At 34.2% G+C, this 27377-nt stretch overlaps 1 protein-coding gene across 6 annotated transcripts in view; it reads right to left on the minus strand.

Moving 5' to 3' along the window:
* Positions 1 to 27377, minus strand: part of LOC143232773 (uncharacterized) — an 89012-nt gene that overhangs the window by 5746 nt on the left and 55889 nt on the right. For all 6 annotated transcript variants that reach the window (XM_076468619.1, XM_076468616.1, XM_076468618.1 and 3 more), the window contains one exon: positions 26377 to 26575. The gene's annotated coding sequence lies outside the window, so the exon portion shown is untranslated. The remainder of the gene's footprint in view (positions 1 to 26376; positions 26576 to 27377) is intronic.

A 27377-nucleotide genomic window follows, 5' to 3' on the forward strand; every position in this document is an offset into this window, starting at 1 on the left:
CACGGGTTTTCATTCTGGAACGTAAAATGTATCATTTATTTAACTAAATTTAATGATAAATTTCAACAATAACAACTAGCAAATGTCAGTCGCCCGCGAACCGACGGTGTATCATCGGACTTGCTCTCAATCTAGCGAATAGAAACGTACTTCAAAATGTAAATTCTTGCCACAACCCCCCGGGGTTGGCCATAAACAACATTGGCCAGACCTCAACCTAACTAACATATTTACCATATTGAACAGAAATCCGAATGGAATTGTGAACTGTAGAATGAACACAAGGAAATCTCTGCAGACGCATACGCATGCTGTTGCGTGATCCATAGTATTCCTCGATTTTCGTAAGGATATACAATTTTTACTATTTTAAGTACACAACTTGGTTGCTCATGACTCGATGCAATATCCCCCGGATCCTACATTTCTCTCACCGGTATGGATGTGGTAGGGATTATGAGAGGGACCCAAAGTCTGAGAAACTTCCCTGGGAGCAAAGAAGGGAGAGGGGTTGGGGGAATATTTTGCAGGATCGCAGGCCTTCTATTCATAGTGTACGGCCTGGTACTGGCTCCTATCTCACATCATTCGATTTCAAAGTATAGAGTTTAAAAATTTAAATACATTTTGTACCTAAAGAGATTTTTAGATATTTTGTAATATTAAATTAAAGAAACACACATTAAACACAATATATGTTTCACTTTTTCGCTGTTTACAAATGATTTGTCTTGCCGCCCCCATTTGTAACTCCATTGGTGGCTGTGTTAGTGGATCCCGCCGTAATACACACGTCGTATAAAGTGTGTACACTTTAGCATTTGTGGCTCTGCTGATTTATTAAAGATAAGGATTTATTATTTACGTATTATCGTATGTTATCTTTCATTATCAAAGGTCTATAAAATAATAACAGACGAGGTCCCTTTTAATGAATATACAACTTTCATCTGTGTAGCGGTGGCCGTAACAAAATCTTTTTAGCAGCGATGTAGTTGGCGCTAAATTTAACAGAGCAGCAACATGGATCAGAGCTTTTGATTCTACCACAGGATATGCATTCAAGATACCAAATATGTGCATTTTTCCTACTCTACTACTACTAGACTACAGTAGTACAGACCTACACAATGTAACGGGCAACCATCCTTTTTTACACATGACGAGTTGTACAAAAAAATACCGATGGATTCACTTCAGCTAATCTAGAAATTTAAACATTCGTATTCTTATATTGTTTTATTGAAACATAGTGTAGGAAAATAAGACATACACGATTAATATTTACCTGGATTTCTTCATTCCGTCATCTGCGCGGTTGCATGGCAATTGTGCAATGTTAGTACAAGTTTCGGTCATTATAAATTCTATAAACGTCATATGTAATACTCCAATGTGCGACAAAATATTGCTGTGTGTGATTTCTATCCCCCGCCCCCTTTGGGTTTATAGTGTCATCCCTACCTTCGGCTGCCGCTAAGGAGTGGACTGTGCCGTCTTCACTCCTCCCCTTTGTATGTATTGTTGTATGTGAGCCCCTGAATCCCCCCTCGACCACTTTGAGGAATGATAAACCTCTCTCCACAAATAATACCTACAGCCTTCAGATAAACACGACCTGGTACACCCCTCTGGAAAAGAGATAGTCTCGCTCGCGCCTAATATAGCTGCTTTCCATTTGTACTCGATTTGAGCTGCGGATCACTAGACGAATCGGATGCATTTCCCGGACGTGTCAGCGCGAGTGTTAACCACGTGGGAAAAGCTTATTTCAGTCATAACTTAGATCGTTGTGGATTGTAATAATAAATGTATTGATTATTGGATTTCATATTCGAATATTCCAACACACGCACACAACAATATAAAAATACAATTGTCAAATAAAACAGTGAAGAAATAGTAGTGGTCAATAAATAAGATTTATTTAGATAGGATTTATTTTGTGTGAAAGAAATTTATTCCTCCTCCCCACAAAAAAAAGTAAATAGATAAATAAATTCTTGCAAAGTTTAGCACTGGTCACGTTTCAATTGTTGCATTTATGGAACAAAATACATGTATAGAGTCATTTGCTTGAACTGCGCCTTAATGCTATAAGAAACATCAAGAGTGTCAATTCATGAGTAAATACTGCCTATGGTGTTGGTCTTCCTGACCACAAAGTAGTCCTTAAGACTAGCATAGACACATGAAGTAGTCAAACAGACTGGGACATGGTCATTCTGACTGGGAAGTAGTCAAACTGACTAGTAATAGATCATCGTTACTACTTAATAGTCAATTTCATATCCACGAAAATGATAGTCATCTTGCTTATTGATACATTTTAGATAGTCAATTTGACAGCGACCACGATATCTCTAAAGCAGAAAATAGACGTGACTATGCCCTGGTAGTCGAAATGAACAACTTTTATTTAGAGTGACCGTTCAATTCAGAGAATTAACTTCGTACGTTAGTATTTCTATGAAGACATTGTATAACTTTGGCTGTGAGAAAAACTCATGTGAGGCCAGCCAGGAACAGAGCTAGCTAGTGTACCCTTCAAGTGTATTGCACCAATGTATCAACGTAGAATTAATTCGCTCGTCATGAATCGTTGATAAAATATTCAGTTCCAGGCCGGATAGAAGACTCAGTATTATTTGTAAGTTTGTAAAACTTTTGTATATAAATCATTATTTGTAATAACCGTTATTATAAAATATATTGCTGTTTGTATATTAAAATATATTTCTATTAAGAAAGAAAATTGTGCGTATCAATATTGTTTGCAAATATAATAAATTTCACACATATTGACATTTAATTAATTTATAAATTTATATTACAAATAGCTCGGGTTCCGGCTATTTGACATTGTAAAACGTAAAACAATAAATTATAATACATAAAACTCTTTGCTTTCGCTCAAGTTTAGGTGATCCGTTTAAAATTGTGATCTGTTATATTACCGTTGTGTAATTATGTACAAAATTCTTAAGCAAACAAGAATATCTTTGAAATAAACCACATTTTTGATGTAGATAAAAAATTCAGCAACTAATAATAAAAAAGAAAAATCTCTAAGTCAGTTTATCACACTCATAAAAATAGCTATAAAAATCAATGCTGTATTTTAAAAAGAATATCATGCCATTACTCAGTATATCTGCAGAGCTAGTACGTACAAGCACAGCACTTCACCTCGTGATTTATAAATCTTTATTTCTAATGTAACACCACGGTAAATTTTGTAAAGTCACTATGAAATATTACACTTACGATTTATAATTTAGTGCACAACTTTCAAGAAAGAACTCAGTAACGCTCCTGCGAAACATCTACTGTGTTGCATGTATATTTTGCGGGCATGACTTTTCCCGGGATATGATCAAATTCTAGCTGATGTGCATTCTTTGAATCCTAGCCTTAAAACATACATCAGAAAATTCTTCCGGTGGATCTAGAAATGTCGTAAGAATCTTAGGTCTTTTTCTGCACCATTTTTTTCGTACAAGATTATTACATTGACATTCAAACAATTTTTTTATCTAACAAGGGCATTGATCAATTATGCTCTCTTGTCTCCCAAAGTTTATAGATTGGCATAAGATCAAACAAAAGCGTAAATATTTTATATTGGACAGCACATTTAAGTACCGAAAAGGTCGTTCAGATTTTCATTCGTAGCTGTCTGGACAGTAGTAGCTTAGTGTAAGCCTTCGTGAATCAAGTATATAAAATTCTTTCGTAAGAATTCGATGGACGTTCATATAGACTTCACAGCAAAAATCATTGTATATATATTATAAAATAACTGTGCAAAAACGTGGCCTTTATTTAGATAGCTGAATTTCAGGTTTATTCGTGTGATTAGGGCCTATATTTGAAAACATTTGTACACATCTACAATAACGTTAACTGATTTGATCGTTTTTGAAAAAAGAAATTGAAATGGAGTTTACAAAACTAAATTTACGGCATAGGTTAGTGATTGGGTGATTATTATTTCAATTTCTAAAACAAAATAATATCATATTTATTAATTTCCTATTTACTGCAAGCGTAATTTTTGAAAAGGATATTTTATAAAACCTAATAAAAAATAATTGACTCACAACGTCATCCGAAAGCACCAGCAAGTGTTTTAGGTCCGAAAATAAAGTTTTAAGAAAATGTACCAGTACTTTTCTAATACAATTCCTGTACAGCATACTAAAACAGTAGTGCTATGTAGCTCACTGAGCTTGCATTTACCTTACAGCCAATTAATATTCTGTGAAACAACTTCTTACTGAACGTGCATGTTGATTCGGTATAGTTAATTGTTTTATTAATGCTGTAGCAACGGGAAACTAGCTGTGTATAGAGATAACCTATATCACTCCTAAAAGCTTTCAATATTTGCAAATGAATGCCTATCAGAGTTATGGTCTACAGGCTGGCAGCAATAACCTTTCACAGGTGGTTTAGCATTTCTATGGTGTTTTCTTTCTCTCTCTTTTGATCTTGTTCAATAGAAGTGGTGGGAAGGACCGATTATCAATTTCTAAATAATATCAGTATTTTAGTTGTAGGCATGCCATGATCGTCGATGTCTGCCGCAGATTTGACACATGAAGAGAAGAAGTTGTAGGTAGGTAGTTATAACCGACCCCCGATAGGGAATCCCCGCTATTGGCGCCACAAGATATTTCGTGACGTGTAGATGATCAAAAGGACCGTTCGTTTGATGGAAGATTCGTATTTTATTTCTCTGTCTCTACTTCTCGTGCTAACAAACGCAGATTTACATATTTCAATGACTCTACTCAGATTTCTTTTCTGTTTTTAAGTCATCGTTAGACCATAACACAAAAGTACCTGATGAAAATGTGTTTGTATTTTGTTGAATAATTTAAATAACAATCTATTAAATAAAAACTATCGATAGCTTAAGGAAATTGCAGCGATAATTAGTTTAGTTATTCACGTTCAAGATAAGCAAGTAATCGGTGGAACTTGTTACATATTTTTATGAAACAAGAAATGTTCTTGTAGTGGTTATCAACGTCAGTAAATGTGTTTTGGTTTCCATTCAAAACTAACTATTTTCTAACAAATTTCAACGTCAGATGGGTATAATTTGCCAACACTATAGTTCTAAATGCTTTCCCATATATTTAAAATAGCTATATCTCAAAATCTGTTCTAAGGGTACGGAATCCTCAAAGAAACATTGAAAATCATGAATTTTTTAAGAAAGTGAAAGTTTGGGAACGAAACAAATGTTTCAAAAACCCCATAGATGATGTTGAACAGCTTTCCGTCTTTTTCGATCACTGGGTTAAGCCTACTTCTGTTTAAGATACTACACGTCTCCATTGATATTCATTGAAAACAACAGAGAAATAAAAGCAATACCTATTTGCTAGAAAACCGTTTCAAGTATGCAGTATAGTATGGGTTTTAAACACTCTGTACCTTGTTCAAACATTCCTGAATACGGTACCCAGGTGAAATTTTATTCCCCTAGAATACGCAGTTTTTGAGATATAATTATTTTAAAAATATAGTTTTATTTACAATTGCCACGGATTTGGTTTACTATAAGTTATCTTAAATGTTTGAAGAATGATGAACTAATTCTGCAGAATATCTTGATCCAAAAGTACTAAAATAGCATTTAACAGAAGCACCGTCATCCACTTGGTCTTTTTTATGTTGTTTTTTTTTTGCCTTGAACTGTTCACCTTCTACATAAGAAACACATGAAATAATTACCTAATTTTTATGCTGAATAGATTATGCGATATTCTCTTTCCTGTATATAATGTCATACATAACTAACCTATGTTTATTCTTTACTATAATAATTACATGTCACAAGGCTTAAACATGTCACAAGTTGTTGTGAAGGCCTTTTTTACTTGAATTTTTTCTTTTGTTACAAATTGACTTTTTTTTTCATTACGACTGGAACATCTTCAGATATACGTGCAAAATGGAAGAATTCGGTTAATAATCACGACTCTGAAAAAACCTAATGAGATTGTAGGTACACTACAAATGCTTCATCAAGTAATACACAATAGACTGTTATCTAAACAATGAAGTTTTTACACTCCTAACCCTTTGTTTTCTGATCTGCAAAATATTATCATAAAGATAATTCAAATAGCCTGAAAATAGTGTTATGAAATAAAAGCCGAAGGCTTACTTCAAATTAATATCTGTCTTACTATTACAAAGATAATACTAAAAGAGTTATGAATCTTCGTGAAGACATCAATTTGTCAGTCTATCAAGTAGCCGTTAAGTTTTTTTATATTCTTATATTTTTTCAATTATCCAAACAGTTTATCTAAAAATCTAATATTCTTCATTCATTCCTCGCCTCCAACTTTACACTCTATTCGGTCACCTTCCAGTCTGTCTGTTTAGCTGTCCTTCCGTTATTAGCTAACCTAGTGTTTGTCCTCTGCAGTATTTATTCCGTTTGTTTCTTGTTCGAACACACCTGTTTATCTGTTCTACTACACAGATGTTCAATCTGTCCTTTTATCGATATAAATCTCTTTCCCAATTCCTTTATCACACTAAGACTCAACGTATTGTTTTTTGTTTGTATTGTTTAAAATTCACTGTATTTTAGAAGGATTGGTCTTTGTTACAAAATTGCCCATTAATCAGTTGTTTGTTAGATGTATGCTCTTTCATCAATATATTAACTCCTTCCGGGGGCAATTTTTCTGTTTTATCTATACTTTCCTGATAGCTCATCTGTTTTCTACTCATTCTTTCAGTTATCTCTATTCTTACTCAATAAACTGTCCGTTAATCCTGTTGACCAAGTATTTATTAATTGGTAGATCTGTTCACCTACTTTTGTGATTCATCTTTATAACTCTGAGTCATTCACTTACCACTTCTCCACTTTTATATTAATTTATTTATCTGTTTATCAGTCGTCTACGAACACTTTTGTTTATTTCCATTGAACCAACAACTATACCTAGCAGTTTCACACATTGTTATATAAAACCCTTAAAAAACTATTTGATGAATCAGAATTAAATGTGCATGTGAACGTCTTGAGTGCAAATTTATACTGGTTTCTGACGATACTTAAAGATATTTTCATTCACAGTGACTCCCAGATAAACTTCTATTGAATCATAGCTACACGTTTCTTTACAATACCTTTTGAAATAAACTACTATCAAGATACAATCACATGTTTCTTTCACAGAGATTTCCAAGGTAAACTACTATTGAATCGCAGTCGCGTTTCCTTCATAGTGACTCGTAATGTGACCTATTATTGAATAACAGTCGCATGTACCTTCTAGGTCACAGTATTTATAACTTTGTCCAAAGTAGATTTTTATGTATTAATTAGAAACGCTACAGATATATTTGTGTTATATAATTATGTGCACAACTTGCTTTTCTTATTGGCCATTTGTTCCATTTTCTGTATGAATATATTTGTGATGAAGCTTTCTGATGTAAACAGGCAGCTGATTAATTATAACGAAAGTTATGGATTTAACCTCTCTGTGTGGATTCCTGTGCATGGTGAGGGGACCTCCCAGAGAGGGTTTGTATTTTCAATTTACATCCTCTTGGATACAAACATCCACCCATGTGTTTGCCGTGCCCCATACCAGCCGTTCTGAGATACATTTTTATTTCAAGTGGGTTTCTCGTCATCAAGAATCGGTCTGTTGTAATATAGTCTGACAGTTATTACAATTATACGTCTGTCTAATCGCATTTTATTTCTATATTTTCTAGCTTTGGTAGCCACAGTTTATTTTCGTAACAAATTTACTACCTTTCGAGTGTTATAGTTGGTAGTCTCTTAAGGACAAACGCATTTGAACAGCCAGTCAAAGATTTTCTTTCTCATTATAACACTCTGACTAAATATACAATTAATATCAAACCTCTTTAAATGTTAAAAAACATCTTACTGTTACCACAATTTACTTTGCTTTCCACATTTATAAGACTCAGTCGCATGAAACATTATTTGGTCAGTGTATTTTACATTTGCAAATAAACGAAGTGTTCTACAAATGTATATTTGAAGCTATTAAAACATGTTCAGTTAAAGAAAATAATGTTGAAGTTTTATAATAATAATAATGATAAAAAGTATGACATTCATTTAAACTGTTTTAATATATACATTAAAAGCCCATCGAAAAACTCGACAGATGGACAGAATTTACCAAATTTATGAAACTTTAATACGAAATCGACTGTTCAAACTTAGCAAAAAATATACGTGTGAAGTTACAGATGAATCATTAAACTTGCAGTCTGTTGTTCAGTATCTTGTTTTCATCTATTTTCATAAAACCTGTGTCAAGGGCTTCAATTCTGTGAGTTCAGATTATTCCATAACATATTAGTAATTTACATTCTCATTGTAGTATGGAGACAACAGTCCTGGGCATGACCTAGTGGTTAAAGTGTTTGGTTATCAATCTCACTATTCAGTTAAAAGTACTTACATAAAGCGACGACGTTGTTGATTGGGTGCTCTGAGGTAGGGGTGGCTATACTTAAACATCTTGTAGCATCCTACTTGACCGTTCAAATAACATTAAGTATCATTCAGCTTGAAAGTGTCAAATTCTAAATGAACATATTAAATGCACTCTCATCTGCTTTTTAGTATGATAACGTTAAATTTAGGAGAAGCAGTTTAGAACACTACTAAGTTTATATTTTCTTAGTAATTATTTTGTATTTATGTTGAAAAATGAAACCCCATTAACTTGGTGATCATATCTTATTGTCTATAGATGTCGCTGTCTTTTTTCAGGTGGTTAAGTTTTTGTTTGAATAAATGAAAGCTGGAACTATCGAGAAAACATAATTATCTGATTGTACTTTAATTTATACTTAATTAAAAACAAAGGAAAAAAGAATATTGTATTCATAGTTTTCATTTGAGTTACTGGTATGCATAAAAAATATAAATTTGTTTCGAGGAAAATCAGATATGCCTTGGTGCTATATCTTGTTTTTTATATATAGGTAGTTAAATTCAAGCTTGTGTCATTACGTGGCAGTAACTTGTCTGTAAAACGCACATAATTAAACGTGCATCATGATTAAATGTTGACGGATAGTATTCACTGACCTGATGATGCTTATTGATGTACAGGAGCAAAACTGGTTTTCTGTCAAAGAGCCATTAATCATACTTTTACAATGGAATACCTGAATGTTTTCTAATAACGTTTCACGCTCCTTCTTAGAAGAAATGAAAATTGAATCGTCGAAAAAAATATTAAAATAAAGTACCATAACTACGGATATCATTAAAAGTGTAATTTTAAAAATTACATATATCATTAATTTTCCTCGATGATGTAGCACAACGAAGTTAATTCGTTATTTTCTCATTACCAAAAATACATAAAAATGATACAGTAAAATGAATTACAATTTATCTGTAAAATATACTCTTCAAAAAAGAAACGCAAAAGGCAAAATATGAGACAAGTTGTTAACAAGTTTATTCCGGGTAGTTCTGTATGACATGTGTGAAACTTTGCACATTCATTGCTGAACATCCAAAGTCTGCAAAGGCGAAGTCCACGCTCACTAGGTGAAGTTTAACGTCACTCAACGTCAATAACGAGTAGAGTATGCTCCCCGTGAGCATCAATAACTGCTTGGCATCTCCTGCCCATGGAAGCGATGAGATGACGAATCACATCCTGTGGAATGGCTGTCCACTCAGCCTGCAAAGCTGCTGCAAGCTGAGGTAGAGTCTGCGGTTGAGGTTGTCGCCGTCGCAGACGTCGGTCCAACTCGTCCCAAAGATGTTCGATGGGGTTTAAATCTGGTGATCTGGAGAGCCAGGGAAGAACGTTGATGTTGTGGTGTCTCAAGAAGACAGTGGTGAGTCGGGCTGTGTGAGGACGGGCGTTATCATGTTGATAAACGTCGTTGACGTTCACCATGATGGGTTGCACATGGGGCCTAAGAATCTCGTCGACGTATCCCTCGAATGTGCAAAAGGTCTGTTCTGGCATTGTAAACGATGGCAGCTCACATCATGACGCTGCCACCACCAAATCTGTCAACTTCCTGCACACAGTTTGCTGCAAAACGTTCACCTCGGCGACGGTAAACACGGGTCCTTCCATCCTGCCTACGAAGCATAAAACGTGATTCATCGCTGAACCAAACATGCTTCCATCGTCGATGAGGCCATACCCGATGTGCCCGAGTCCACTGCAGCCGTGCTTGACGATGTCGCTGGGTGAGGATGACGCCTCTGACTGGACGTCGAGGTCGGATTCCTGCATCTCATAGACGGTTGCGTACGGTCTAATCGGAAATCCTACGCAGCCCTGGTATGGTTGAGGCAGTAGACGTCGCAGTGGTGGTCCTATCCCGAAGGTGACGTAACCGGATGTAGCGATCTTGTGCGGGCGTGGTCACACGAGGTCTGCCAGATCGTGGACGGTCACGAGTTGATCCATGTTTTTGGTGACGATTCCATAGCCTTGTGATGGTGCTTGGGTGGACATTCACAGCTCTGGCAACATGTGATCGAGATTCGCCTTCTTCCAATGGCGTTGTTGCGTTGTGCTTCAGTCAGTCTTGGCGTAACTGTATTGCGTGTCGGTGGCTTAACACTGAGCTATGGAAATCGAGAACCCGTCACTTTTATAGGGATTTTGCACATGTTGCACTTGCAGAACATGCAGATCTCTCAAACAAATTTATTGGACACGCATACGTTTTGGTGAAAAATCCGATGTTTTCCTCCGTTTTCAAAGTGCACAACTTTTATTGTCATTTTGGTCTGACAATCAGTGCCTTAACACGTGTAACATCACATGCTCTGAGTTTGTAACGTTATTACATATATTTCTCTTTAAAATAAAAAAAATATCCCTTTTGCGTTTCTTGTTTTAAAGAGTATATTACACTAGCAAGAGTGTCCGGCGAAAATGTGTTATTGTTTCGAATACCAGAAAATTCAAGGTCAACAAAAGAATAAATTCAAATTCACCCAAGAATCGGAGCAGTGTATCTTATAATATGTGTTAGTTGAAACTTGGAAAGTTCTAAACAACTTTATGTTAACATGTATTTTATACCAAACCTGCTTCTCTCCGTGGATGAATATTTTTTTAAAAAATATATTTAGTATATATATGACTAACTAAAGTCATTTATGGATGTTTTTCCAACATATTATATACTTCTGTTTTAGCTTAGCACTATACCAAGTCATAGAGTATTGCACATTCTTTTATGTGGAATGCTACACTACAGAACGGCTATTAGACTGCTGATTTCCGTAACATAATGACGACCCAAGTGAGCAATAAAACAGTATCTCTATATAAGATCTTTGTTCTGCTGCTCCGGTCGTTTAGATGTGAGAGATTAGTTTACCACCTGTTATTTTCTTTAGTAAATGTAAATAGGCAAATACCTTCATCTAGATTTCGAGTACTGTACGTATATTTATGTCACTTATATCTTATGTTTTACCATGCTCAGTCTTATGTGTGTGTGTGTTTCAACTCAAGATTTATCGATATTTTATATTCTTCCTGAGTTTTAGTCTGTTGTTTAACAGGTTACATTACTTTGGAGAAAACTGAATAGCATCCTTGAATATAGATCCATAACTCCGACTAAAATTACTTTTAATACGAAATATCTTCCACTGCTTCTAAATGATTATCACTATCACACCTCCTTACATTATACAACACCCTGGGTATTCTAATTTAGTTTAGATTTAAAATAAGAAGAACTGGAATATCAAAATACAATACTTCTGCTTTGAAACTTACGATAGATCACAAACACATATACTTATGGATAATTAGCGTTAAAGCTTTTGCGATTTGAGTGTGTTGTATAAAACTTTTTGTATTTCCTGTCACGTTAACATAATGTTCAACATTTTCTTTTTATAGCATCTACTTACCAACAGAGCAAACATACGTAGTGGTTAATACAGTGACTGACTGAAGAAATAACCTCAACTGTCTATATTTAGTTAGTCCCACGACTTCGTGACAGCTACCTAATGTAACGAAAAACTTACAGGCACACTGAGATTGTCTGCTAACTGCCGGTCGTTAGAGGCCAGATACAGACGGGAAGAGGGTGTCATTGACTTCACAACCGTTTCCTGAGAAAGCGGTTAACTAAGGTTATTTATGCATCGAATTACAGGTGTCTCGACTGTACAGGGATAGGACAATCACAGACTAATTGCGATGCTTTTGTTCTTCTTTGATATACATTCAGAGAATGGGCAAGTTCAAGTACGAAACTAGATTAAAAAGTTGCACAGTTAGTAAGGGGTATCTAAAACTATAGAATTATATATGATGTGCATTATACAAAAAGAAAAAATGTCTTACTTTTATAAAGCTTATTCAACCGTTTTCTATCAAATGTCAATTTAACGAATCTTCGAGCTTTATCGGTAATGCCGGTTTTGAAAGTTCCTCCTAGTAATTAGCGTTACAATGTACGTTATCGTCGAACGCTTGTTTATATTTTTAGATGTCCTATCCAGTCACGCCTGCCGTTTCTCTTTTTTTTTTCTTGCTTGTTACTGCGGGTTTGAGAACTTATCTTAAACCAGTAGCTAAAAAAATAACTTGTAATACATCACAACTTCAATAATAACGAATAAAATTAGGAAAACGGTTAGTAAAGGAAACTACCCAGACTAATATATAGATACTCATATCAGTTAAGTTTGAATAATAATAAAATTAATTTATACCTCCGGGCTCAAGTAACAAAATCCCATTTTTCGCATGTATTGGCTGCTACACCCGTTTTTATTGTTTGTACACATTGTATAGATATGTTTGTTTCCTTCAGCAAAATCAGTACAAAGGAATTAGAAAATTTTATACCAGAACACTAGCTCCATATTAAATTATTGTAAACGAAAATACTTTTATTAGGAAGACAAACGATAAATATCCAGATATCATTGTGATATTATTAATATAATAGGGGTATGATCCAATATTGGTATGCATGCCTTATAATTCTGGGTTGCCTTTTTCTTATACTAGTCTATCATTATTACAAGAAAGGTAATACAAAAAATAAGTTATCATTAGTTACAGAAAATCTCCAATGTCCTTTGGCAGTTTATGTGTTTTTCAATACTTGGTGTAGAAAATTCTTGTTTTGTAGGTACGTATTTAAAATTAAACAACATTTTTCTGAGCTGATTACCACACTGTAAATTTTAATTTGTCTAAAAGAATTACCGTAGTTTTCGGAGTATAAGACGCACTTTTTTTTAAAAAAAAAAGGGGTCTTAATCCCCACCCCGCGTCTTATACACCGAAGGTCAAAAGTTTTATGCCTATTCTAAAGAATAATAAAAAATTATGCTGATGTTGAACAAATAAATAAATGATATTGTGAAAAATATTTTTTTACCTTGAAGACAGCCTAGAAAATAGGGGTGCGTCTTATACACCGAAAAATACGGTATGTTATTCAGTTTAATGTCCATGAAAGCTATTACTGAAAATCTGTACTTCACCAAGTTTTTGATCAAATATGATTTGAAACAATAAAATAGAGGAAGGTTTGGGAATTATTATGAAGACCGGGTTATTAATCCAGTAACAAAAATTGTCTCAAACGTGTTCAAGGCTTAGTTAAACAGTCTTGTGACAATAAAATTCATCACAGTTACATATTCGAATTTTTATTTTCATTTTCTAAAATTGTAGCCAAGCATTATTACTGCATTTTAACATTTTGTTGTCTGATTTTACAACTGTAGCTAAACATATTTCTGTTAGCAAGGTTCTTTATTATCAAAATTTTAACATTTTATTGACTGATTTTACAACTGTAGTTAAGCACGTATCTGTTAGCAAGGTTCATTATTATTGCATTGTTATCGTTTGTCGGATATTACAACTGTAATTAAGTATATTTCCGACAGCAAGGTTCGTTATTTTTCATGAAATATGATGTCACTATAGCAAGGCTTTTCATGAAAGAAAGTTAAAATTACGAAGTTTCTAAGAATAGAATCTTTTTCTAACCGGCTTTGTTAAAATGGTTATCTTCAGGTCGGCCATATATTTATATAGGTATATTTCACGTTTTCTGTAAAGTTTTCACTTTAGCGAAGTTTTCTGGCTATTGATTTGATATTCAGGTTCAGTTCGTATTTTCTTGGATATTTACTACGTTTTCCCGATAAGTTCAATTGATTTTTGATAACTATTTTCTTAAACTTCTTTGTAATGTATGGCATTACCGTCAGCTTGGATAAGAGAGAGATTTTATCGTTTTCGTAAGATCTACTTGATTGGCCTCACACAGCTGACTTTTAACAGCGATGATATTTAATCTCCTTGTAGAAATTCTAACATCCCAAGTAACTCACTAAAATTGAACGGTTTGTAATGTTCGAAATCTATAAAAGTTCCTGCTCAAATATGTGTGGTTTTCCGATTAATAGGTGTTCATCACAGTTATATCTTTCTAGGCCTATAGTACATTGACTGTAGCTGAGCAATAACAATAACACTCTCTTTCTCCCTTGACGCATTGCTTTTATACAAATCACGCGCGTTTCTCGACCTTTCAACACTTTTTTAGCGCGTTTTCATAAAACAATATTGTTCATTCTTACTTTCAAAAACCTTCTACAGATTTCGAGAACAGGTTGGACTTGTACGATACACAGTGAAGAATATACGCTTAAAAAAACAAACTATACAGAAACAAGCCTAGGCACTAAAATAAATTTTTTACAGCTAAATGAATTGTTTGACCTAAAAGTTTGGCTGAAATGATGACATTATGTTTAACCTCTGTACGGGTATATGCCCGGCATGGCCATTCTGAGGGCCGCGAGTTCAAATCCTCGTTCCACCAAACATGCTCGTTCTTTCAGCCGTGTGGTCATTATAATGTTATGGCCAATCTCACTAGTTGTTGGTAAAAGAGTAGTCCAAGAGTTGGCGGTGGATGACGTCTTCCTTGTAGTCTTTCACTGCTAAACTGGGGACGACTATAGATAGCTCTCCTGCAGCTTTGTGCGAAATTTAAAACAATAAAACTTTAGAGCTACTTTAACCAATTTTTAAATTAGTTTACCAAAAAGGCTTAAGGAATTTTAGTTTTACGTAAAATAAATGTTTTAGTAAGAAACTTTATACGAACTGTAGTTTCACATCTATTGGATGCTATAGAAAGCAACAACAACAAAAACAATAGTCATTATTTTCAGTAATAATGTTCTTCCGAACAAAGCATGTCAGAATTGAAATAAAAGTTAGCATCACAGAAAAGAACAGATTGAAACTCACTAAACTCCAGATTGTTTGTTTGTTTGTTTTTTGAATTTCGCACAAAGCTACTCGAGGGCTATCTGCGCTAGCCGTCCCTAATTTAGCAGCGTAAGACTAGAGGGAAGGCAGCTAGTCATCACCACTCACCGCCAACTCTTGGGCTACTCTTTTACCAACGAATAGTGAGATTGACCGTACCATTATAATGCCCCCACGGCTGAAAGGGCGAGCGTGTTTGGCGCGACGGGGATGCAAACCCGCGACCCTCGGATTACGAATCGCATGCCTTAGCACGCTTCGCCATGCCGGGCCCTAAACTCCAGACAATATCTAAAGTGCACAGTCATGTTTGCGTTTATCAGACTATTAATATAACACTGACTATGGCTTGTAGGTTTTTCGAACAAAATAATACAGAGTATTGAAAGGGTAGAATAAATAATCTAATCAGTAACATCACATTATGTAGAAATAAAATGTTTACGTACAACAAAATTCTGATTCCTTTGAATTTTTTCTTACTTTAGATACTTTTAAATTGAAAATATGTTGTATGAGAAAGTTGCTTGATGATGTGAAAGGAACGCACTTTTTCTAAGGGGGTCACGTGCAGGAGTAATCTATCATTTCGCTAACCGTGCACAAAAGTTTTTCTTTTTTCAGTAAACTTTGCACAGATCTCTGATCGGTTTCGTGGTTCCAGTTTTTATTTTTTATGTTCATGAAGTCAAGCTTCGGAAGTCGAAAGAGGATGATATCACCTCAAATCATTTTACTTTTGTTTAAAGTTAAAGGCATTTGGAATAAAAAAAATACGGCACATTCACTATAGTATGCTCGAATTTGCACTTCCTTTTTAAAATAAGTTTCAGGTAATTCGTTAGATTATTTTACGCTTGAAGCTGCACAATAAAGTGTTGGTACTGTGCTCACTTCTGAAACTCGATTTTCAGTGTTATAAGCATTCAAAGATACTGTAAGCCACAAGTAGGCTTTTGAGGTTAAAGTGTTATATATTTATGTGTGTGTGTATGGATGGATATGAATATACTTACAGCCAAGTTGGGCTAGAAAGTTACGTTTCCATTCATATAATTCTGTAAGAAATAATGTTTTTTTTTACGTTTGTTTGTAGCTGAGCACAAAGCTACATAATGGGCTATCTATGCTGCGCTCACCACAGGTATCGTAATCCTGCTTTAACTTTATATCTCGTTTGATTTATCACTGTGCTTCTGGAGGGGACGCTTTTTAAAAAGAAGAAAATAGCAATTTTATTAAATATGTGATTTCAAACAATAAAGGTTCTTGATAGTCTATTTTGATAGTCTATTTGCTTCAAGATTCATCATAAATGAAAATTAAAAAAAAAGTCCAATAAAGTTGTATTTTAAATTTACAGATATCATGTTTAAAGCTTTACCTAACAATATCATACTAGTACATCATAAAGAATTACAACGTGAAACAGTCTCACCTGACTTATTTTAAAATGTTACCATTTACGGATTTGGTTGGTAAGATTCAAAATAATGAGACATGCATTCTGTGTTTCTCATTTTTCGCAGCTTTCTAGCTATATGCATTTGCAACAGCCAAATTTTCTAACTAGCGAGTTAAAAAGAAACTGATTTCCCAAATGTTTGTATGTATTTTCTTATAGCAAACCACATTAGGCTATCTGCCGAGTCCACCGCGGGAATCAAACCCCTCATTATAGCGTTGTAAATCCGTAGGCTTAACGCTGTATCAGCGGGATATTCGCTTTCCCAACCGATTGATTCGTATTTTATTACAATTTACAGCTTTAAGAGAAAGTAAGATTTTTTCTTACTTGTGTACTTCATAATTTTGGCGACGCATTGTTGTAAAAAAACAACGCGTTTCACCTTTTAAAGTTGTGGGTGCGCTATAAGTGTGACGATCAAATATCATTATATGTTAAGACGAATAATGGAATCGGCGGTGGGCGCTGTCGACTAGCTACCTTTCCTTTAGTCTTTCGGTATAAAATAATGCACGTACGTAGCATCTGTGTGGTTTTTGGTAGAAATCCTGAAAGAAACGTCTTCGCCGTAAAAATCTCGTTCTCCACCAGTTTTGCAATCATTCCCGCCACCCTGTATGATCAGCATGATAGTATATGATAAGTACACGTAAAATGATATCACACTAAAAGTTTATACGTTCCAGTCTTAATAAACTTAAGTGGATGTGATTATAATTTAAAAACGCTTTACTAAGTTTAGACTGGTAGGATAACATTTAAAGTGCATCTCATTCTTACTAGACTTAATATTGATATTGTTATATTTAGAGTACATCTTAATATATTTAACACCGGTTACTCTCTCGCTCTTTTATATTTTTATTCTAGATAGTCTATTCGTTTGTTATTTGAATTTCACACACAGTTACATGATGGCTATCTTTGCTAGCCGTCCCTAATTTAGCAGTGTAAGACTAAAGAAAAGGCAGCTAGTCATCCCTACCAAACACCAACTTTTGGACTACTCTTTTACCAACGAATAGTGTGGATTGACTGTCACTTATAGCTCTCCCACGGCTAAAAGAGCGAGCATGTTTGGTGTGATAGGGATTCGAACGCACGACCCTCAGATTACAAATCAAGCGTCCTAACCACCTGGCCATGCTTGCTCTGTATATTGTAGTGGAGATGTGAATACCTTGCAATATCTGGAATTTGAGCTGCTCGTGGTCGAAGACACGGTAGTTTCTAGGCTATGAAGAAATTAAATTCATGCCCCAAATAAAAATCCTCACAAAATATAGTTGTGGCTTCACATATTGGATAATACAAAATCTAGTTCCACAGCTCTGTAAAGCTGCTTTCTCCGTGAATTTGACGAATTCTTTCGATAGAAAGGCTCAACGAAGTTTCCTTCCTGTAGCTAAATACGGCAACTGCTTGAAAATAAGCACTTTTACTATTTTGTGCAAAAGAAACGATGTCCAGCCAAACCCTAAGCTCCATCTCTTCGTCACCGACCATTATTGAGAGGTGAGCTTTTTGGTGGTAAAATATGGTTTTGTGGTTAAGAGATCGAACTCTTCATCGAAGTATATATTTCGTTACTATAACTTGAATACCAAAACAGACATAGCCTTCCCAATCTCCCAAATGGTTCTCATTGACTCGGAGACTGGGTGTTAAACTTATGGGATATAATTTAAATCAAATCTCTTGCACTTGCTGAAACCATGTACCTAATATTTAAAATGATATACATTGATGATAAATATTGAAATACTGAAATCATGTATCTAATAGTTAATATCGTTAAGTCTAATATAGTTAAATTGATGAAATCATGTACTCAATATTTATCATTCTTGTACATTTAGGTTATGACATACAATTTTTAGGCAGAGTTTTATGTCTTACTTCTCTTGTCATACAAAAATACATATAACTGAAGTTTATATGTGCTACCGGTTACAAGTTTCGGCGTTGGGTTAAACAAGTCAGATAGAACCTTTTCTTCAACTTGTAATTAAGGCAGAGACGGGTGACTGCTCTTCTAACCTCCTGTTACTTAAGATTGAAATGTCAACTAATTAAACCAAGATGATTTTGTATATAAACGTAAACATGTAAATACAATGCTTCAGTAATAGATTAACATTATATGATAAATTATATTAAAGGTTCACAAAAGCGTGATAAATAAAAACGACAATAATAATCTATTGTACGTTTTGTATACCTTTGACACACAAATCGTTTTCTTTTTCTCTCTTTAGAATGCTTTCTACGTCAGTTGTTGACGCTTATAAAACATGTGATTTGCATATCCTTCTATATAACAGTCACATTATTGTTTAATAACTGACAAGTTGAAAGCTGGTCTCGTTCTTCTATCATCCAGTTTTCTGCTAATAATTCTTTCACTTTGAATTTAAGCAAGCTGATAGAGGTGTGCTTAAGTAATTTCAAGCACCTGGGGGGAATGGGATTAATGCAAATGAGAGGGCTGCATGTAGTAATTAACCATTCTCGTAAGATATATTACTGAAGCATCCTTAAATAGCCCGGAGTTTTCACTGTAACAGCTAATACTTTCTCGTATAACAATAAAGAGCGACGTATCTGCCATCTTGTTGAATGTGTGCCAGTGTTAATACTTCACCTTTCTATCATCCATCAGTATCAGAAACAAGAGTTTAACTTCAATAAATCAACTGGTTACAAACAGCTAGTCTTTGAAAACCTGCATGGTAGCTGTAAAATATAAAGTACATCATAGTTGTTTTTATTATCTGTTTTTTTTAAGATTAGTAATTATGTTTCGTTACACTAGCTTTGTGTTAACGCATGTGAGCACTTTTAGAGTCTTTTTTTCCCTCATTATTTATTCATTTTATACATTAAAACAAAATAATAAGATAAAGCATCAAGATTTTAATTTTTTTTACACTGGATCGACTGCAAGTTTTAGTATTTTGCTGTGCTTTTGTTTGTTGACCATTTGGTTCAACGAGAAAGTGGGACCCGGCTTGGCCAAGCGTGTTAAGGAGTGCGACTCGTAATCTGAGGGTCGCGGGTTCGCATCCCCGTCGCGCCAAACATGCTCGCCCTCCCAGCCGTGAGGGCGTTATAATGTGACGGTCAATCCCACTATTAGTTGGTAAAAGAGTAGCCCAAGAGTTGGCGGTGGGTGGTGATGACTAGCTGCCTTCCCTCTGCCCTCTACACTGCTAAATTAGGGACAGCTAGCACAGATAGCCCTGGAGTAGCTTTGTGCGAAATTCATCAACAAACAACGAGAAAGTAAACATATAACTGTCAGCGAGAAAGCTGTAATGTGACCTCGCATGCAAGACTAGGATCATACCTTTTGTACATAAGGGTAAGTTTAATTAAACATTACCTATATACATGTAAAAGTAATGAAGTAAATTCAAGCCTCGAGGAGATTTTTTTTTAATTACATCACTTTCAAGCTGTGAGATTTTCAAAATGATTTGTTCCAAAATTTTACAGCTTTACTCAACGTCAACAATTATTTGAATGGCAGGATTTACTCACATAGACTTTTTCTTCTTTAGAAATATTTAATATTTTAGAACAGCTAAATATAGGATTCTGTATAATCACATGATTTAATTAAAATGAATCACGGTAATAAATTTAAAAGGTCCGGCATGGCCAGGTGGTTAAGGCACTCTACTTGCAATCCGAGGGTCGCGGGTTCGAATACCCGTCATATCAACATGTTCTCTCATTCAGCCATAGGGGCGTTATGATGTAACTGTCAATCCCCCTATTCGTTGGTAAAAGAGTAGCCCAAGAATTGGCAGCGACTGGTGATGACTAGCTGCCTTCCTGTCGTATACTGCTAAATTAGGGACGGCTAGTGCAGATAGTCCTCTTGTAGCTTTGCGCGAAATACAAAACACACCAATAAATTAAAAAAAAGAACACGAAAACCTATGTTTAATGATTTATGTGCAACAGGGTTAGGGCAGGCGATGTTATTTATTATGAACAATAGTTATACTTGAATCTAAGAGTAATTACACTAAGATGAGCTGAACATGTTTCTGATTTGCCAGTGTAATTTACACGATGACTTTATTATGAATGGATATAGTTTAGTAAACAAATGCTATATTAATCAGTTGGATAATTAAACCTTTTTATGCTAATATTTTTGTTTAACCTGTTAGATTGAACCTCACACAAAAATGGAAATAATTCTCGTATTTCTATTATTTAACTTGAAATAAACCATAGAAAGGAAAACGAGTAAAACCTTCATGACTAGCAGAAGAAATAAATTATTATCTAGGTAGGTATGTGAGGCAGAATTCTAATTGATAGGTGTATGAAAGACAGATAACTTCACATGTACAAAAACAAAAGATAAAATTTGTTTGTTTGTTAAATTTCACACAAAGCTACTTGAGAGCCACCAATAACGGCTGTCCACAACTTAGGCTTGATAGACTATAGAGTGAAAGCAGCTGGTCAACACCACCCGCTACCAACTTTTGGGGTACCCTTTATCAACGAAAGGTGGTACTGATCGTAACATTATAAACCTCTCCCAACTTCACAGCTGAAAGAGTTTTCGGGGACTGGATTAGAAACTGCTAGCCTCAGATCGCGAGTTGAATACCCTAACCACTATATGGTGCTAGACCAGGATAAACAGTTGTATAAATCTAACGACTCAGAATAGGATAATATAATACTTAAGTTTCCTCGAAAACACCCTGGCTTTCTAAGCAATACCGTTTTCGTGATAAATTGTACAAATGTCAGCTTTATTACAAGCAGCCACATTCGGCCATCTTCAATAAAATGTGTTTTCTAGTTCAATTGTTTTTAGACATATACGTCTATGTGATGTGTGTACTCTTCATATCTTATTATTTACATTCTTTATTTGTTTACATATTAATGTTGTGCAACTTACAGTATTCATTTGAAACTTGTGCGAGTCTCCAAAGGTCTTAATCAACTTGAGCTATAAACGGCTGACTGGGAAAAGAAAGTTCGTCAGTACTCCAACATTCCAGAACTGCCCGCACAACCTTTCTGTTTTCATTTTTATTAAAATAACGGCATTATTTTCGTTTGAAATAAATACTTACGAAACTATATATTAAGAAAATAATCTTAGTTTAATGATATCGTTCTCCACAAATATCTGGGCAAATAACTGAAAGAAGAAAGTCGTTAATGATATGGTTGTTTTGTAATTAGCTACGCTGACGTTGAGCCCGCTATAGAATATTACAATCCACCGATAGTTCTTAACAAAAGCAAACAAGTTATTGTATGGTACAGATAATATTTAGTAATCTCTTGGCGAGAGTTTTCTTTTTTTTTAGTACCAATCTCCAGAATAAACATAAAATGTGTAAATTTTAAGTAAATATAAAATCATTTCGCTTTTAACAATGTTTATTATTTTCCTAATAACGCGTTCTTAACGGTGTTAATTATTCTTGTATCAACTCGTTGTTAACAGAGTTAATTATTTTCGTAATAACTTGTTCCAAAGTACTTATTCTCATGGGAATATGTTGACGACATCAACGATAATAATAAAACTTCTTAGCAGAACAGGTTTTGGAGGTGTTAATTTGTTAAATATGCTCATGAAATCAAACGTGTAGAAATGTTAACTCTTCCCATGGCAAGAGGAAGACATGATCTACGATCTTGTGATAACAACATATACCACGATGAATATTCTCCTGTATTCTTGTAACAACCAGTTTATATATTATTGGTGATAATGTTAAATCTCATGAGAAACAATTCACGTGTCGTCACTACTGCATAAGCCTCCTCGTATTAATTCATTAATTTGAATTAGTCGTAATGTTATAAAAATAAGCAGATTGAAAAAAAATTCATTTAAAGATAAAAATTTTATAATCCCAGCATATGAAAGGTAAGCGTTTCTTAACCATGGAAAAATGTTATCTAGTAATGGTGTTGTATCTTATGATAACAAGTAGTGTGATCTGGTAGTTGTGTTGACTAGCTGTCGTGATCTGGCAATATTGTTAAATAAAAATTCTAGTGATAAATTAACTGACATAATCTTCCAATGTAGACAAAACCTTCTGCCAACTTTAAGTGACGTAATTTTCAACTGAGAACTAAATCATTCTTCATAAAAATTAAAATCACTAGAGAATTTTAAAATTATTTTAAGATAACCAGTGAAAAATTGTTATCTTATAATGTAAACTAATTATAATTCTTTACTAGTACCTAATATTTAAGAAATACACGTGAATTAATTCATTGATGCCTAAAATATTTTGTGATGATGATTATGAGCAAGGTTAAATATAGATTTGTAATATTTGGTGGGAAAAGAACACAAGCAATTTTTAATTGCTTTCAGTTTCTCACCATCAATAAAAACCTATTAAAAGAAGAACCTTCATTAATTTGAAATATTCTGTGCATTAACGTGAGTTTGCAAATATAGTTACGCCACCAGGAAGCACGACGTGCGAAAAGGGAAAAACGTCGACATCTGTAAACCACGAGTATGTGTAAGCTTATTTAAATAACTTTATTGTATTATATTTACAAACATGTACGACTAATAAACCAAAGTATGACCAATTATTTTTAAATAAAAGCAATCCATTCAGGAGCGTCATTCCACAAAAGGCTTGGCAGTGGGTCAAATAGAGTTACCCTCCCGTGGGCTTTTCAATTCAGTCTAGAGCAACACGCTATAACGTATTTTGCATATATATATATATATGTGTTAATCCATCCTAATAGAACAATAAAAATGATAAACTAAAATAACAAAAAGTAATAATTAATAAACTCAGAGAAGACGTTAAACATGATTTTGATAAACAAAAACACATCAGGCTGAAAAGAAGATTACAAGTCTACTTGCTATTTTTAGAGACATAATAGGTTTAACATTTGACAAACATGACACTAAATCTCCTTTATAAAAGCACGGATTAATGATGAAAGACGACGTGATTTTAACACCTTGTGGTGTGCCAGTTGATTGCAATTTTAATGCTTAGTAAACATAAAAATAAGTCGAAATGGACCTAGTTAAACGTGAATTAGGTACAGGAGGGAACGTATAATTATGGAACGTATTTATCAAAATAACTGATATTGGGTCACCAGAGAGTGCTTCCAACAAAGGAGGCCCAGCATGGTCAGGTGGTTAAGGCACTCGACTCGTAATCTGAGGGTCGCGGGTTCGAATCCCCGTCACACCAAACATGCTCGCCCTTTCTGCCGTGGGGGCCTTATAATGTTACTGTCAATCCCATTATTCTTTAGTAAAAGAGTAGCCCAAGAGTTGACGGTGGGTAGTAATGACTAGCTGCCTTCCCTATAGTCTTACACTGCAAAATTATAAACGGCTAGCGCAGGTAGCGCTTGTGTAGCTTTGCGCGAAATTTCAAACAAATCGAACCAATAAAGAAGTCTTTGATTTACAGAAACAAGCTTTGGTACATCAAAGTATGTATCAAATAAAATAAAACGCATACTGAAAAACACTTAATGCAAAACAAAAGGAAGAGCCCCAATTTGCAAGTGATTAACAGACTTTACCTTCAAAAGTCAGAGATGACTTTTTCACGTCAACATAATTTGATTTACAAAATATCAGTACAGAGTAAACGTGAAGAAATAAATTATGATCCCCAAGAGATACTGCAGACTGAAATTTATTACATTACCTACTAAAAAATGTATTGAGAACTATGTGTAGAAAACCTTTTAATATTAAAGATTTTAATTAAAATTTTATTACACCGGATGCAAGACCTATTTGTGCAAAAATATTCTAAGATATTCGAGTCTTTCTGAAGATCGATAAAACGTTATGAAAGAATATCTAGTTTATGATGTGTTGTTTACAGATAATATTGACCCGGCATGGCTTGGTGGGTTAAGGCGTTTGACTCGTAAACTGAAGTTCGCGTGTTCGAATTTCCGTCATACCAAATATGCTCGCCCTTTCAGCCGTGGGGGGTGTTGCAATGTTACGGTTAATCCCACTACTCGTTGGTAAAAGAGTATCCCAAGAGTTGGCGGTGGGTGGTGATGACTAGCTGGCTTCTCTCTAATCTTACACTGCTAAATTAGGGACGGCTAGCGCAGATAGCTTTCATGTAGCTTTGCGCGAAATTAAAAAACAAACAAACAGGTAATATTTTCTCATTATTGTTGATCGAGAGATAATACTCTAAATCTAATGACAAAATGTGATGCTGACCATAGGGATTTTCAGTAACAAATACTTCGAACATACTGTAACTAACTAACAAGCGTACCAACTTCAACATTCAATCACTAAACCACCGAATCGAATATTGAACGAAAATAACGCAAATTTTACCTTAAATATTTTATATTTTGAATTTATAGCACATGGCATGGATAAAAAAGAATTGAATAAAGCGCTATTCAGATGCAACATCTAACTGTACTTATGTGTAACCTAAGAAAGAAATCGTTTCAAAATCTGACTTACTCCAAAATAAATCTCGTCAAAGAAAGAATATTCTTAATCCCTAAAACAACCCTAACTCTATAACGTCGTTTGATAAATAGTTCCAGCAAACATTTAAGAGCAATATAAAACATGAAGATTCAACTACTAGAGTCATTATTTTAAAAATCTACTCCTCATAAAGCTTCACACAATCACATATTATCATAGACATTCTTTTAAAGCGTGCACAAACAAACATTTTTAATACTTATCTATCATGCGCGATCTTTAATATCGTTATGAAAGAATAATTACAGGTTAAAAATAAAGTATTGTTAAGCATTATCAAAGATCCTACAAAGAGATAAGGGGTTAAAATTAAAGTATACAATGAAAAAAGATGAATACTTCTGAGGTCTCCGCTATGAGATTTGTGAACAAATTAAGCCTAACTGGTTCGACAGAAACATGACTAGAATGGAAATATAGCTTAATTTTATCCACTTCATTTTATAAGAAAAGGGGCCTCACCTACCTCACTAGTAATTACTGTTATTAGTTTTGACCTTAAACAAAAATTCATTCGTTGAGGTTTCTACTGCTTCTGGCTATTACATGGTTTAATACAGAGTAGCTCTACAATAAGAACGTGAAACAATGTCTTACGTAAAACCCAAATTTAGTTATTAAATATTTTGCATTGTCTTAATAGTATATCTTGAGTGTGAAAATAATACGAAATAATAGTGCATGTTTCGTACAAAACAAAATCTATAAATTTCATTTGAAACAATGATACTTTCAGTTCCTGATTTGTGTTCTATGATTAAAATTCGCAAAAAAGTTAAAATGAACTTTGTCGATGATCACAGTATACGATTTCTTAAATCGTTATTATAACTTTTAAAAGTATTTAAACAAATATGTTAAATTCCACAGTTTTTTGCATCGCCTGACATCGAATAAGACACAATTAATTGATTATATTTGAAAAACACGATACGTTATTCTTTAAATTCACAAAACTTTCGTATCAGTATTACAAGCATTAGTTCTACAGAATATAAATAGCGTAGAGAACTAACCAGAGCCCAGTATCACTAGGTGATTAGGGTACTCCACTTGTAATCTGAGGGTCACGGGTTCGAATCCCGGTCACACCAAACGTACTCGCTCTTTCAACTGTCTTGGTATTATAATGTGACAGTCAATCCCACTATTCGTTGGTAAAAGAGGTGGCGGTGAGTGGTGATGACTAGCTGCCTTCCCTCAAGCCTTACACACCTAAATTAGAGATGACTTTACACGAAATTCAAAAACAAAGTTGAATCAATTACTATACTTTTAAGATTTCACTAAATTTGTATTTTTAATAAAACAATTTACGAGTAATCAGTTCCACTCAGTGAGTAGAACTAAGTTAATTTTCATTACTTACGTATTAACTGTTAAATATATTGATTTAAGTATTTCTTAGTTAATATGAGAGTTTTATTTGAGTTGAGTACCAAAGTGTTGGAAATATTATTTACTTCGAAACGTAACTTGCTTTGCCAACATAAAAGCCGTTTAGCTGATAAAATTTAAAATCTATTTTATTTATTTTAAACATGGCTAATGCAGAATATTGTTTGTACGATAAACTCAAATTGGATAGAGGTCAATCGTTTGTAAACTTTATTTTGATAATTATATTGATAATTATACAGCGTCCCCTATTGAGGAATAAAGGACTTCTAATACGGCAATCAGATGTGTCTCGTGTGGTTATTTGTGCCGCTTGTAACACCATATTTATATTTGGCTTTTATTTTGTAATCCTTAAACCTTATATTTTAATCTATTATTCATGTAATGTCCGAGAAATGAAATTGATCTTAAGTTAATTTAAAATTAACATGCTATAACTTGTTACATTGTACAGTGTGACGAATTTACCTGCGAAGAAAGAAGAATATAGAGCTAGCTAGCTTCCTGTTAAGTGAACTGTATCTTCATCAACTCCAAATTAATTCGCTCATCGTGAACCCTCGATAAAATATCAAGGAAGTTCCAAACTAGATAAAAAACCTAATATTGTTTGTAA

This window comes from Tachypleus tridentatus, chromosome 11 (assembly GCF_004210375.1).
Source record: "Tachypleus tridentatus isolate NWPU-2018 chromosome 11, ASM421037v1, whole genome shotgun sequence".
NCBI classification, from domain to species: Eukaryota; Metazoa; Arthropoda; class Merostomata; order Xiphosura; family Limulidae; genus Tachypleus; species Tachypleus tridentatus.